General features: G+C 40.5%; 1 pseudogene; it reads left to right on the top strand.

Annotated features, from left to right (window-relative positions):
* The first annotated feature begins 273 nt into the window (after positions 1 to 273).
* Positions 274 to 13,735, top strand: LOC129563933 (UV radiation resistance-associated gene protein pseudogene; annotated as a pseudogene).
* The last annotated feature ends 1,898 nt before the right edge of the window (positions 13,736 to 15,633 follow it).

The raw sequence follows: 15,633 nt of genomic DNA on the forward strand, positions 1-15,633 counted from the left end.
GATACTGAGTTCCTCACGTCAGAGACCATGCACTAGAAAGATAAGCCCCTATAACATTTGGCTTTCAATGTCAGTGGGGCTTACTTTCAGGAAAACTTAAGTGCTGTGGGAAATAGAGACTCCCCTCTTAAAAGGCACATACAAAATCTCACAAGCTCTGAGACCCAGGACACAAGTAGCAATTTGAAAGGAACTTGGCTTATATTCACCTGCTGATCTTGGAAAGTCTCCCAGAGAAGGCAATTGGGACTCACTCTAGGACCATAAACAGTGATGGCAGCCATTTTTGGACCTGTTGTCCTGTTGTGAGTGAGGCTAGGTTTTGTGTGTTGTGGTGAACAGGGCTGGTTCCAAGGTATCTCAGGGGTGTCCTGATGTAGGACCAACATCAGCAATGTTGGAAACACCATTTTGAGACCCTTTCTGTAGCAGGCTGGTTGATGTAGGTCTCCCCGTTAGCTCCCTTGAAACTGGCCCTGCTCACCACAACACCCAAACCCAGCCTCACCCCCAACAGGACAACAGGTCTGTGAAGTCAAGATCTCAGAGCTAGAGTACTCTAGCTTGACTTACCAGTGGGCCAGAACTAGCCCTGGGGTCCAGCCTTACTCCTCATCAGTGGGAATTAGGCCTAGGATGATTGGGCACTAGCCCTTCTCACTTGTGGGTAGACATCAATTCTGAGACCTTTGCACACTGCACCCAGAGACCCCAGGACCCAGTGGGCCAGAACTAGCCCCAGAACTCTTTTGTTCCTAACTCTATCTACTATTGGGTGGATATCAACTCTAGGACTCCATCCCACAGCCAGAGACCCCAGGTCTTAGCTCTGCACATAATGTGCTGGTAGTATTTCTGGGGATCAAAACTTACCCACTAGTGGGAAGGCAGCAACATTAGGATATCCAGAGCACCAGATCCATCCACTAGGAGGTTGACACCAGCCCCAGGACAGCTTCAGCTTCTCAGCCACCTGCCTTTGGCCATGGTCCAGACCAACAGCAGGTGGATACTAGATCTGGGATCCTAACCCTGCAGTCAACTACCTTATGACATGGCCCCATATACCAGTGGACTGGCACTAGTTTTGGGACTCTCCTGGTCATGCAGCTAGCCATGGAAGGACCCTGCCCCACATACAGGAAGCCGGCAATCTCCATGCAAGGCAGGACCTGGCAGACAACTAGACTAGGAGACAGTCATGCTTACAAGTTTCTACAGTTGTCAGCTTATCATAGCAGAAAGACACACATAACCCACACAGGGACCACTCCAAAAGCATATAGCTCTGGTGACAAGAAGGACGTATGCTGCTAAGCCCCATAGCATGTCTCCTACATAAAGCCATTTATCTAAGATAGGGAAATGTAAACAGCTTACCAAATACATAGAAATGAAAACAAATTAAACAAAATAAAGTAACATAAGAATATATTCCAAATGAAGGAACAAGGAAAAAAAATCCCTGAAGAAGAACTAATTGAATTGGAGATAAGCAATCTACCCAATAAAGCATTCCTAGCAATAATCTTAAAGATGCTCAAAGAAATCAGGACAAAACAAACAAACAAACAGGTGAACACAGTTAGAACAGTAAAAAAGTGTTAGACGATATAAGGAGGAACTAATAGAGATAAATAATGTAGTAACAATTAAAAATCACACTTAGATGAATCAACAGTAGATTAGATAATAGTATACTTAGGGAGGGCTTCCATGGTGGCTCAGAGGTTAAAGCGTCTGCCTCCAATGCGGGAGACCCGGGTTCGATCCCTGAGTCGGGAAGATCCCCTGGAGAAGGAAACGGTAACCCACTCCAGTATTCTTGCCTGGAGAATCCCATGGACGGAGAAGCCTGGTAGGCTACAGTCCACGGGGTCGCATAGAGTCGGACACGACTGAGCGACGGAACGGAACGGAACGGATACTTAGGGATAGATCACCAAACTGGAAGACATAGGAGAGGAAATTACTTTAGCCAAACAGAAAAAGGAAAATAATAAAAATATGGGAATAGTTTAAAAGACCTCTGAGATGGCATAGAGATGAGATATGGTTATATAAATATATATATAAATATATTAAATATTTACATATATATATATATTACTCATGATAAGCACAACTGAAAATCCATAATAAATGCAGAACACCAAAAACTGAAAAGAATCCAAATATAATACTGAAGATAGTTACCAAATCATAAGGGAAGACAGCAAAAGTAAAATAAAGGAACAAAAAGGAATGTGTCCATCAGGAATTACTTTAAATATAAATGGACATTACTTTCCAATTAAAGAGAAGAGTGGCTGAAGGCAAATAAAAATAAAGGCCATATATTGGGCTGAATAAAGAGTTCCCTTGGATCCTCGAAAAAACTTTTTGGCCAACTCAATATATGCTACTTATAAGAGATTCACCTAGGTTTTCAAGACACACATGAACTGAAAATGAAAAATGGAAAAACACATGCCATGAAAGTGGAAATGGAAAGAAAGCAGAGGTAGCAATACTTCTATCAAACAAAACAGACTTCAAGAGAAACACTATAATAAGAGAAAGAAGGACATCACATAATGATAAAGGGATATATACAAGAAGAATATATCTGTTCAGTTCAATTCAGTTCAGTCGCTCAGTCATGTCTGACTCTGCAACCCCATGAATCACAGCATGGAAAAGAAAAAAAAAAATAACACTTGTAAATACATATGTGCCCAGCATAAGTACAGTTCAGTTCAGTTGCTTAGTCATGTCCGACTCTTTACGACCCCATGAATCACAGCACTCCAGGCCTCCCTGTCCATCAACAACTCCCAGAGTTCACTCAAACTCATGTCCATCGAGGCAGTGATGCCATCCATCCATCTCATTCTCTGTCGCCCCCTTCTCCTCCCGCCCCCAATCCTTCCCAGCATCAGAGTCTTTTCCAGTGAATCAACTCTTCGCATGAGGTGACCAAAGTATTGCAGTTTCAGCTTTAGCATCAGTCCTTCCAAAGAACACCCAGGATTGATCTCCTCTAGAATGGAATGGTTGGATCTCCTTGTAGTACATGGGACTGTCAAGAGTCTTCTCCAGGACCACAGTTCAAAAGCATCAATTCTTCGGCGATCAGCTTTCTTCACAGTCCAACTCGCACATCCTTACATGACCACGGGAAAAACCATAGCCTTGACTAGACGGACCTTTGTTAGCAAAGTAATGTCTCTGCTTTTGAATATACTATCTAGGTTGGTCATAACTTTCCTTCCAAGGAGTACGCGTCTTTTAATTTCATGGCTGCAATCAGCATCTGCAGTGATTTTGGAGCCCAAAAAATAAAAGTCTCACCCTGTTTCCACTGTTTCCCCATCTATTTCCCATGAAGTGATGGAACCAGATGCCATGATCTTAGTTTTCTGAATGTTGAGCTTTAAGCCAACTTTTTTACTCTCCTCTTTCACTTTCATCAAGAGGCTTTTGAGTTCTTCTTCACTTTCTGCATTAAGTGTGGTGTTAACTGCATATCTGAGGTTATTCATATTTCTCCTAGCAATCTTGATTCCAGCTTGTGATTCATCCAGTCCAGCATTTTTCATGATGTACTCTGCATATAAGTTAAATAAGCAGGGTGACAATATACAACCTTGATATACTCCTTAAAAAAAATAGTTTTTACCTAGTCACGGAAACCATAAACAGGAAGAAAAGCTAAACCTCAGAATGGGGGGATATATTTGCAAATGAAGAAACTGACAAGGGATTAATATACAAAATATACAAATAGCTCATACATTTCAATATCAAAAGAAGCAAAAACTCATTCAAAAAATGACTGAAGAACTAATTAGACATTTCTATAAAGAAGACATACAGACAGCCAACAAATATGAAAAGATTCTCAGTATCATTAATCATTATAAAAATTCAAATCAAAACTACAGTGAGATAACACCTTACAACAGTCAGAATAGCTAGCATCAAAAAATCTACAAAGAATAAATGCTAGAGAGGATGTGATGAAAAGGTAACCCTCTTATACTCTTTGTGGGAATTTAAATTGATATAGTTATTATGGAGATTGGTATTGAGGTTTCTTTAAAAGTAAAACAAAACAAAAGAATTACCATGACTCAGAAAACCCACTCCTGGGCATATATCCTAATAAAACCATAATTCCAAAAGATACATGTACTCCAATGTTCATTGCAGCACTAATTTCAATGTGGAGGCTACCTAAATGTTTATCAACACAGAAATCGAGAAAGAAGATGTCGGACATATATATAATGGAATATTATTCAGCCATAAAAAGAAACTAATTTGTACCATTTGTAAAGAGAGGTGGATGGACCTAGACTGTCATAAAGAGTGAAATAAGTCAGAAAGAGAAAAACAAATTGTAATATTGCTTATATGTGGAATTTACAGAAATGACATGGATAAACTTATTTGCAAAGCAGAAATAAAGACACAGATATAGAAAACAAATGTGTGGATATCAAGTTGGGAAGTGGGGTGGGTTGAACTGGGAGACCGGGACTGATGTATATAAACTATCATGTGTAAAATAGGTAACTAGTGAGAATGAAGTTTATAACACAGGGAAATCTACTTAATGCTTTCTAGGTACGAAAATAGGAAGGAAACCCTTCCTATAGATAGGAAATCCATCTTATGTATAAAAAAATGTATACCTATAGTGGATTCACTTTCTTGTATAACAGAAACAAACTCAATTTTGTAAAGCAACACTACTCCAATAAAAATTAAAGAAATTGCTTCAAAACATTAATGCAAAAAGTTGGTAGCAAAACATTGTGCACTTTACAATTTCAGTTTTGTTTATATAATTAATGGAAAAAAAGTACACCAGAGTTGTAATAGTGATTATCTCAGAGCACAAATAACTTTCCTTTCTGTGCTTTTATACATTTTAAAAATTGTTTTACTATAATCTTCTTAATGGACTCCAGTTCAGTTCAGTTCAGTTCAGTCACTCAGTCGTGTCTGACTCTTTATGAATCCATGCATTGCAGCACGCCAGGCATCCCTGTCCATCATCACTTAGCTTCCTCAAACTCAAGTCCATTGTCAGTGATGCCATCCAAACATCTCATCCTCAGTCATCCTCTTCTTTTCCTGCTTTCACGTTCCCAGCATCAGGGTGTTTTCCAGTGAGCCAGTTCTTCGCATCATGTGGCCAAAGTATTGGAGTTTCAGCTTCAGCATCAGTCCTTCCAATGACTATTCAGGACTGATTTCCTTTAGGATTGACTGGTTTGATCTCCTTGCAGTTCAAGGGACTCTCAAGAGTCTTCTCCAACACCACACTTCAAAAGGATCAATTCTTCACCATTCAGTTTTCTTTATAGTCCAATTCTAACATACATACATGACTACTAGAAAAACCATACATTTGACTAGACAGACCTTTGTTGGTAAAGTAATGTTTCTGTTTTTTAATAAACTATCTAGGTTGGTCGTATCTTTTCTTCCAAGGAACCAGCGTCTTTTAACTTCACGGCTGCAGTCACCATCTGCAGTGATTTTGGAGCCCAGAAAAATAAAATCTGTCACTGTTTCCATTGTTTGCCCATCTATTCACCATGAAGTGATGGGACTGGATGCTGTGATCTTAGTTTTTTAAATATTAGGTTTTAAGCCAGCTTTTATGCTCTTCTCTTTCAGTTGCATTAAAAGGCTCTTTAGTTGTTCTTCACTTTCTGCCATAAGGGTGGTGTCATCTGCACATCTGAGATTATTGATATTTCTCCTAGCAACCTTGATTCCAGCTTGTGCTTCATCCAACCTGGCATTTTTCATGATGTATTCTGCATACAAGTTAAATAAGCAGGGTGACAATATACACTTGATGTCCTCCTTTCCCAATTTGGAACCAGCCAGCTGTTCCATTTCTTTTCCATGGGGATGGTATTGGTCCCTGTCTCCTGTACAATGTCATGAACCTCCATCCAGAGTTCATCAGGCACTCTATCAGATCTAGTCCCTTAAATCTATTCCTCACTTCCACTGTATAATCATAAGGGATTTGATTGAGGTCATATCTGAATGGTCTAGTGGTTTTCCCTATTTTCTTCAATTTCAGTCTGAATTTGGCAATAAGGAGTTCATGATCTGAGCCACAGTCAGCTCCTGGTCTTGTTTTTGTTAACTGTATACAGCTTCTCCATCTTTGGCTGCAAAGAATATAATCAATCTGATTTCGGTGTTGACCATCTGGTGATGTCCATGTGTAGAGTCTTCTCTTGTGTTGTTGGAAGAGGGTGTTTGCTATGACCAGTGCATTCTCTTGACAAAACTCTATTAGCCTTTGCCCTGCTTCATTCCATACTCCAAGGCCAAATTTGCCTGTTACTCCAGGTGTTTCTTGACTTCCTACTTTTGCATTCCAGTCCCCTATAATGAAAAGGACATCTTTTTGGGGTGTTAGTTCTAAAAGGTCTTGTAGGTCTTCATAAAACAGTTCAAATTGGGCTTCTTCAGCATTACTGGTTGGGCCATAGGCCTGGATTACTGTAATATTGAATGGTTTGCCTTGGAAATGAACGGAAATAATTTTGTCATTTTTAAGATGCATCCAAGTACTGCATTTCGGACTCTTTTGTTGACCATGATGGCTATTCCATTTCTTCTAAGGGATTCCTGCCCACAGTAGTAAATATAATGGTCATCTGAGTTAAATTCACCCATTCTAGGGACCAAGACCATCCCCATGGAAAATAAATGCAAAAAAGCAAAATGGCTGTCTTAGGAGGCCTTATAAATAACTGTGAAAAGAAAAGAAGCGAAAAGCAAAGGAGAAAATGAAAGATATAAGCATCTGAACGCAGAGTTACAAAGAATAGCAAGGAGAGATAAGAAAGCCTTCCTCAGTGATCAATGCAAAGAAATAGAGGAAAACAACAGAATAGGAAAAACAAGAGACCTCTTCAAGAAAATTATAGATTCCAAGGGAACATTTCATGCAAAGATGGGCTCATTAAAGACAGAAATGGTATCGACCTAAGAAGGAGAAAATATTAAGAAGAGGTGGCAAGAATACACAGAGGAACTGTACGAAAAAGATCTTCATGATCAAGATAGTCACGATAACGTGATCACTGACCTAGAGTCAGACATCTTGGAATGTGAAGTCAAGTGGGTCTTAGAAAGCATCACTAAGAACAAAGCTAGTGGAGGTGATGGAATTCCAGTTGAGCTATTTCAAATCTTGAAAGATGATGAGGTGAAAGTGCTGCACTCAATATGCCAGCAAATTTGGAAAACTCAGCAGTGGCCACAGGACTGGAAAAGGTCAGTCTTCATTCCAATCCCAAAGAAAGGCAATGCTAAAGAATGCTCAAACTACCGCACAATTGCAGTCATCTCACACGGTTGTAAAGCCATGCTCAAAATTCTCCAAGCCAGGCTTCAGCAATATGTGAACCGTGAACTCCCAGATGTTCAAGCAGGTTTTAGAAAAGGCAGAGGCACCAGAGATCAAATTGCCAACATCCGCTGGATCATGGAGAAAGCAAGAGAGTTCCAGAAAATCATCTATTTCTGCTTCATTGACTATGCCAAAGCCTTTGACTGTGTGGATCACAATAAACTGTGGAACATTCTGAAAGAGATGGAATACCAGACCAACTGACTTGCCTCTTGAGAAACCTGTATGCAGGTCAGGAAGCAACAGTCAGAACTCTACATGGAACAACAGACTGGTTTCAAATAAGAAAGGAGTACGTCAGTGCTGTATATTGTCACCGTGCTTATTTAATTTATATGCAGAGTACATCATGAGGAACGCTGGGCTGGAAGAAGCACAAGCTAGAATCAAGATTGCTGGGAGAAATATCAATAACCTCAGATATGCAGATGACAACACCTTTATGGCAGAAAGTGAAGAGGAACTAAAGAGCCTCTTGATGAAAGTGAAAGAGGAGAGTGAAAATGCTGGCTTGAAGCTCAACATTCAGAAAACTAATATTATGGCATCTGGTCCCATCACTTCATGGGAAATAGATGGAAAAACAGTGGAGACAGTGTCAGACTTTATTTTTTGGGGCTCCAAAATCACTGCAGATGATGATTGCAGCCATGAAATTAAAAGACGCTTACTCCTTGGAAGGAAAGTTATGACCAACCTTGATATTATATTAAAAAGCAGAGACATTACTTTGCCAACCAAGGTCCGTCTAGTCAAGGCTATGGTTTTTCCCGTGGTCATGTATGGACGTGAGAGTTGGACTATGAAGAAGGCTGATCACCAAAGAATTGATGCTTTTGAACTGTGGTCCTGGAGAAGACTCTTGAGAGTCCCATGTACTGCAAGGAGATCCAACCATTCCATTCTAGAGGAGATCAATCCTGGGTGTTCATTGGAAGGACTGATGCTAAAGCTGAAACTGCAATACTTTGGCCACCTCATGCGACGAGTTGACTCACTGGAAAAGACTCTGGTGCTTGGAGGGATTGGGGGCAGGAGGAGAAGGGGACGGCAGAGAATGAGATGGCTGGATGGCATCACCGACTCTATGGACATGAGTTCGGGTGAACTCCGGGAGTTGGTGATGGACAGGGAGGTCTGGCGTGCTGTGTGATTCATGTGGTTGCGGAGAGTTGGACGCGCCTGAGCAACTGAACTGAACTGAGTTGTTCCATGTCCAGTTCTAACTCTTGCTTCTTGACTTGAATACCAGTTTCTCAGGAGACAGGTAAAGTGGTCTCGTATTCCCATCTTTCAAAGAATTTTCCACAGATTATTGTGATCCACACAGACAAAGGCTTTGGTGTAATCAATAAGCCACAGTTAGATGTTTTCCTGGAACTCTCTTGCTTTTTTGATAATCCAATAGGTGTTAGCAAGTTGATCTCTGGTTTATCTGCATTTTCTAAAACCAGATTTAACATCTGTGAGTTTGTGGTTCACGTACTGTTGAAGCCTTGTTTGGAGAATTTTGAACATTACTTTGCTAGTATGTTAGATGAGTGCAATTGCATGACAGTTTCAATATCCTTTGGCATTGCCTTTCTTTGGCATTGGAATGAAAACCGACCTTTTCCAGTCCTGAGGCCACTGCTGTGGTTTTTAAATATGCTGGCATATTGAGTGCAGCACTTTCACAGCAACATATTTTAGGATTTGAAATAGTTCAACTTGAATTCCATAATCTCCACTAGTTTTGCTCATAGTGATGCTTTGTAAGGCCCACTTGGCTTCGCATTCCAGGATGTCTCGTTCTAGGTGAGTGATCACACCATCATGGTTATCTGGGTCATTAAGATTTTTTTTTTTAATATTTCTGTGTATTCTTGCCAGCTCTCCTTAATATCTTGCCCTTCATCTTAATATCCTCTGCTTCTTTTAGGTTCATGCCATTTCTGCCCTTTATTGTGCCCTTCTATGCATGAAATGTTCCCTTAGTATCTCTGATTTTCTTGAGGAGATCTCTAGTCTTTCTCATTCTGTTGTTTTCCTCTATATATAAGTTTGCATTGTTCACTCTGGAAAGCTTTCTTACCTCTCCTTGCTAGTCTTTGGACCTGTGCATTCAGATGGACATGTCATTCCTTTTCTCGTTTGCCTTTCACTTCTCTTCTTTTCTCAGCTATTTGTAAGGCCTCCTCAGACAGCCATTTTGCGTTTTTGCATTTCTTTTTCTTGGGGATGGTCTTGATCAGCACCTCCTGTACAATGTCAGAAGCTTTCATTCATAGTTCTGCAAACACTTTTGTATATAGGGTTAATCCCTTGAATCTATTTGTCGCGTCCACTGTATAATCATAAGGGATTTGATTTATATCATACCTGAATCTTCTAGCAGTTTTCTCTACTTTCTTCAATTTTAGTCTGAATTTTGCAGTGAGGAGTTCATGATTTGAGACATAGTCCACTCCTGGTCTTTTCTTTTCTGTTTTTTTTTTTTTGGCTGACTGTATAGAGTTTCTCCATCTTTGACTGCAAAGAACATAATCAATCTGATTTCGGTATTGACCATCTGGTGATGTCCATGTGTAGAGTCATCTCTTTTGTTGTTAGAAGAGGGTGTGCTCTGACCAGTGCCTTCTATTGGCAAAACTCTCTTAGCTTTTGTCCTGCTTCATTCAAGGCCAAAGGCCAAACTTGCCTATTACTTCAGGTAACTCTTGACTTTCCTACTTTTCCATTCCAGTCCCTTATTTTGAAAAGGACATCACCTTTTGTTGTTGTTGTTGTTGGTGGTGGTGTTAGTTCTAGAATTCTTGTAGATCATCATGTAGCTGTTCAATTCATCTCTTTCAGCCTTAGTGGTTGGGGCATAGACTTGGATTAGTGTGATATTGAATGGTTTGCATTGGAAAGGAACAGATATCATTCTGTCATTTTTGAGACTGCAACCAAGTCCTGCATTTTAGAACCGTTTGTTGACTATGATGGCTACTCCATTTCTTTTAAAGGATTCTTGCCCACAGTAGTAAATATAATGGTCATCTGTATTAAATTTGCACATTCTGGTCCATTTTAGTTCACTGATTCCTAAAATGTTGATGTTTACTCATGCTATCTCCTGTTTGACCACTTCCAATTTACCTTGATTCGTGAACCTAAAATTTCAGGTTCCTATGCAATATTGTTCTTAATAGCATTGGACATTACTTCCATCACCAGTCACATCCACAACTGGGCATTTCCACTTTGGCTCTGTCTCTTCATTCTTTCTGGAGTTATTTCTCCACTCTTCTCCAGTAGCATATTGGGTGTCTACTGACCTGGAAAGTTTCAACTTTCGGTGTCATATCTTTTGGATTTTTATACAGTTCTTGGGGTTCTCAAGGCAAGAATACTGAAGTGGTTTGCTATTCCATTCTCATCCTCACGTTTTATCAGAACTCTACCATGACCCCTCAGTCTTGGGTAGCCCTACAGGGCATGGCTGATAATTTCATTGAGCTAGACAAGGATGAAGCAGGGCAAAGGCTAATAGAGTTTTGCCAAGAGAACACACAGGTCATAGTAAACACCCTCTTCCAGCAACACAAGAGAAGACTCTACACATGGACAACACCAGATGGTCAACACTGAAATCAGATTGATTATATTCTTTTCAGCCAAAGATGGAGAAGCTCTACACAGTCAGCAAAAACAAGACTGGGAGCTGACTGTGGCTCAGATCATAAACTCCTTATTGCCAAATTCAGACTGAAATTGAAGAAAGTGGAGAAAACCACTGGACCATTCAGTTATGACCTAAATATAATCCCTTATGACTATACAGTAGAAGTGAGAAATAGATTTAAGGGACTAGATCTGAAAGACAGAGTGCCTGATGAACTATGGATGGAGGTTCATGACATTGTACAGGAGACAGGAATCAAGACCATCCCCAAGAAAAAGTAATGCAAAAAAGCAAAATGGCTGTCTGATGAGGCCTTACAAATAGCTGTGAAAAGAAGAGAAGTGAAAAACAAAGGAGAAAAGGAAAGATATACCCATTTGAATGCATAATTCCAAAGAATATCAAGGAGAGATAAGACAGCCTTCCTCAGCAATCAATGCAAATAAATAGAGGAAAAGAATAGAATGGGAAAGAATAGAGATTTCTTCAAGAAAATTAGAGATACCAAGGGAACCTTTCATTCAAAGATGGGCTCAATAAAGGACAGAAATGGTATGGACCTAACAGAAGCAGAAGATATTAAGAAGAGGTGGCAAGACTACACAGAAGAACTGTACAATTTTTAAAAAAGAGGGGAAAAAAAGCAATAAAATCTGATACTTGGCAAAAAAAAAAAAAAGATCTTCAGCGTCGGTCAGGGGCCCACTCCCCCTGACACCCATGGGACAGGCCACCGAGCTGCCTCCAGGTTAATAGGAATGGTCATCAGCTCCCTGATACCTACTTCACACTTCACTTGTATAACACTGAAAGTGTATACAAAGGATTTTATAGGAGTGAGGTGATTAAGAATTCCTTGAACCCAACATGGCAGAGTCTTGATTTTGGAATATGCCAGACCGTCTGGATACATCTGTGTCTTGTTTTGTGGTGAAGATATGGGGTGGAAAGGAGGACATCTACCAGCTGTTGATTGAATGTAAAGTCTGTTTGGACGGGTTGATATACCTGGATCAACAGATTCATGACCGCAACAAGAATGAAGTAATTCTGGGGCTGAATGATGGCTATTCTTGTGTTCCATTTGAACATAAGGGTTATTCAAATGCTCAGAAAAATATTCTTCTTCAGGTGGATCAGAACTGTGTTCACAGTTCTTATGATGTCTTTTCTTTGCTGAAGCTTCATAGAGCCCAGTGTGCAATTAAACAGACTCAGGTAACTGTTCAGAAAATTGGAAAGGAAATTGAAGAAAAACTAAGACTCACATCTACAAGCAATGGGCTGAAAAAAGAAAGTGAGTGCCTGTAAATAAAAATTTTGGTGCTTCAAAATGAACGGGAAAGACACAAGAAAGCTTTGGGACGGGAGGTAGTCTTGCTGCATAAAGAACAAATTGCATTACAGGACAAAGGAAGTACATTTTCAGAAGAGCACCTCAACCTTCAACTCGAAAAAGAATCCCTAAGTGAGTTGAGAAAGGAGTGCACTGTGAAAAGAGAACTCTTTCTGAAGACTAATGCTCAGTTGACAATTAGTTACAGGCTGTTACTATCTGAGCTTTCCTACATTACCCTATTGATTTGAATGAGCATAAAGATTACTTTGTATGTGGGGTCAAGTTGCCCAATTCTGAGGACTTCCAAGCAAAAGATGATGGGAGCATTGCTGTTGCCTTTGGTTACACTGCACATTTGGTATACATGATCTCCTTTTTCATACAAGTACCCCTCAGATATCCTGTAATTCATAAGGGATCAAGATCAGCAATCAAAGATAATATTAATGACAAGCTGACTGAAAAGGAGAGTTTCCATTATACCCAAAAGGAGGAGAGAAGTTGCAGTTTGATTACGGTGTCTATCTTCTGAACAAAAATATAGCACAGCTAAGATATCAACATGGACTAGGGTCTCCAGACTTGAGGCAAACCCTTCTTAACCTGAAAAACTTCTTGGAGCACGGACTAATGGTCAGGTGTGACAGACATCACACCTCCAATGCAATCCCTTTTCCAAAGAGACAAAGCTCCATATTTGTGGGTGCAGATGTAGGCTTCTCTGGGGGGATCCCTTCACCAAAGGATACCAGAAATGGGCCAGCTCAGAGAATGAGAGACTCCAGTACAAAACCCCTCCCCCCAGTTACAACTCTGCACTAGTCCAGACTGTGACCCTTGTGCCCTCCACGGGAGAATCTGAGAGAAAGACAGCGTCTCTGTCTTCCTCCTTGGACACTTCCTTGGACCTCTCCAAAGAAAACAATAAAAAAAAGGGGTAGATCTGGGCGACAGCTTAAATGGAGGCCAATGAGTGTGAACACTAGCCAGGAGCAGGGACAAGCCCTCTCAGGGCCTCTGGCCACAATTAACGGCACCCTCCTGCCCAGTGAGCAGGCCAGTTCATCTGGCGCCCAGCTCCCCAGGGGCTTCCACCCAGTCTTGGAAGCCGAGCTCTGTTGCACCACGGAACAAGCAGAAGAGATCATCATAATGGAAGCCAAGGCTTCGCCTCAGCCCCGTGGACCGTGCCGTGGGAGTGGAGTGTGATGAACAAGTTCTGGGAGAATTTGAAGAGTTCTCTGGAAGGATCTATGCACTGAACAAAAACGTATCCAGTTTCTGCAGGCCACACAGGAGTTCTGATAAGTGAAGAGAATGGACAGATGGTAGGACCAGGATGGAGTCACTGCTTGAAATGAGGATAAAGCTGCACTGGTTACCTTTTGTAGTAATTATGACACAAAATGAATATTAATGGAGGATATTCCTCAGAAAAATAGACTTTGTGAATCAAGGAGGGACTCAGGGTCATTCTGTATCAATGGGCCAGACAAAGTTAGATTTTGCTGCAAGATTTTGCTTTTAAGGCCTGACAATTGTTTTAAGGCAAAAGTCACTCTCTAGCTTGAGTCACCTTATAGGCATTTGTCTGCTTTTTTATTTACACTTATATGTTATCCTCAGAGGGAAGATGATAATATATAGATAATATAATGAACTTGCCTTAGATTCTCATAGCATTTGCCCTCACCATAATTTATGAAACTTTTGGGAAAATTGAATATTCAGTAAAAGATCTCCACCATTGATGAAGGATATTTGGCCGTCGATTAGGTTGATGTGTAAGAAGAACAATGGTCTCCTATACAAGGGCCCAATGGCCTTTGCCCCCAGGCTCCACAGTCAACCCAGCTGTTATGCCATTGGTGCAGTAGTTGCCTTCTGCATCCTGACCACAGAGGACATCACAGTAGCTGGCTCTTTAATGCAGTTGAAATGACCTCCCACCTCTTTCAGTTAGCCATACCCTTGATGCAGTTCTCAGCTTATATGAAAAACCCCACCTCTGGAGGATCTTAGGGGACCCTCAAGGACCCTCCCCCCAAGATTACTATAGTCAGACAGCAAGTTCCCTCTGGTGGCCAAAGTTTTTATGTGGGCAGATGCTGTTGTCAAAAACAGGGTGTGCTTTCTGACAATGCACTCAGAAATTTCAATGTAAAGAAATCCCTATATGTAAATCCCATGTTAATTTATTAAATTTCGGTTGGAAAGGAGGCATTGTGTTTGATGAAATATACATAGGGAGTCAGGCTGTCCAGTGTGCAAACTGCAAGGCAGTTGATGTAGTTGGATTCAGAGACTGAATGAGGCATAGAACACTATTGGTATGTGTGCAATTGCATAAATATTAAATTATGTTTTTGAAGTCCATTTTCATTCCTAGAGCTCAGAATTCATTTGCTATTGCTGTATACTTTAAATACACAAGGACATTGCCTCAGGGCTGCAAGATCTTTAAGGAGATTTTATGCTTATATCCATGTATTATATAGAAGAAAAAAAATTGAATTTACTTAAAAACAAATTCTTCTTGACCCGGATAACCACAATGGTGTGCTCACTCACCTAGAGCCAGACATCCAGGAATGTGAAGCCAAGTGGGCCTTAGGAAGCATCACTACAAACAAAGCTAGTAGAGGTGATGGAATTCCAGTTGAACTATTGCAAATCTTAAAAGATGGTACTGTGAAAGTGCTTCACTCAACATGCCACCAAATTTGGAAAACTCAGCAGTGGCCACAGGACTGGAAAAGGCCCATTTTCATTCCAATCCCAAAGAAAGGCAATGACAAAGAATCCTCAAACTACCACACAATTTCACTCATCTCTCAAGCTAGTAAAGTAATGCTTAAAATGATCAAAGCCAGGCTTAAGCAATACGTGAACCATGAAATTCCAGATGTTCAAGCTGGTTTAGAAAAGGCAAAGGAAGAAGAGATCAAATTGACAACATCCGCTGGATCATGGAAAAAGCAAGAGAGTTCCAAAAAAACATATATTTCTGCTTTATTGACTATGCCAAAGCCTTTGACTGTGTGGATCACAACAAACTGTGGAAAATTGTGAGAGATATGAATGCCAGACCACCTGACCTGCCTCTTGAGAAACCTGTATGCAGGTCAGGAAGCAATAGTTAGAACTGGACATAGAAAAACAGACTGGTTCCAAATAGGAAAAGGAGTACGTCAAGGCTGTATATTGTCA

Source organism: Moschus berezovskii, chromosome X (genome assembly GCF_049115385.1).
Source record: "Moschus berezovskii isolate FMDL1 chromosome X, NW_MosBer_1.0, whole genome shotgun sequence".
Lineage (NCBI taxonomy): Eukaryota > Metazoa > Chordata > Mammalia > Artiodactyla > Moschidae > Moschus > Moschus berezovskii.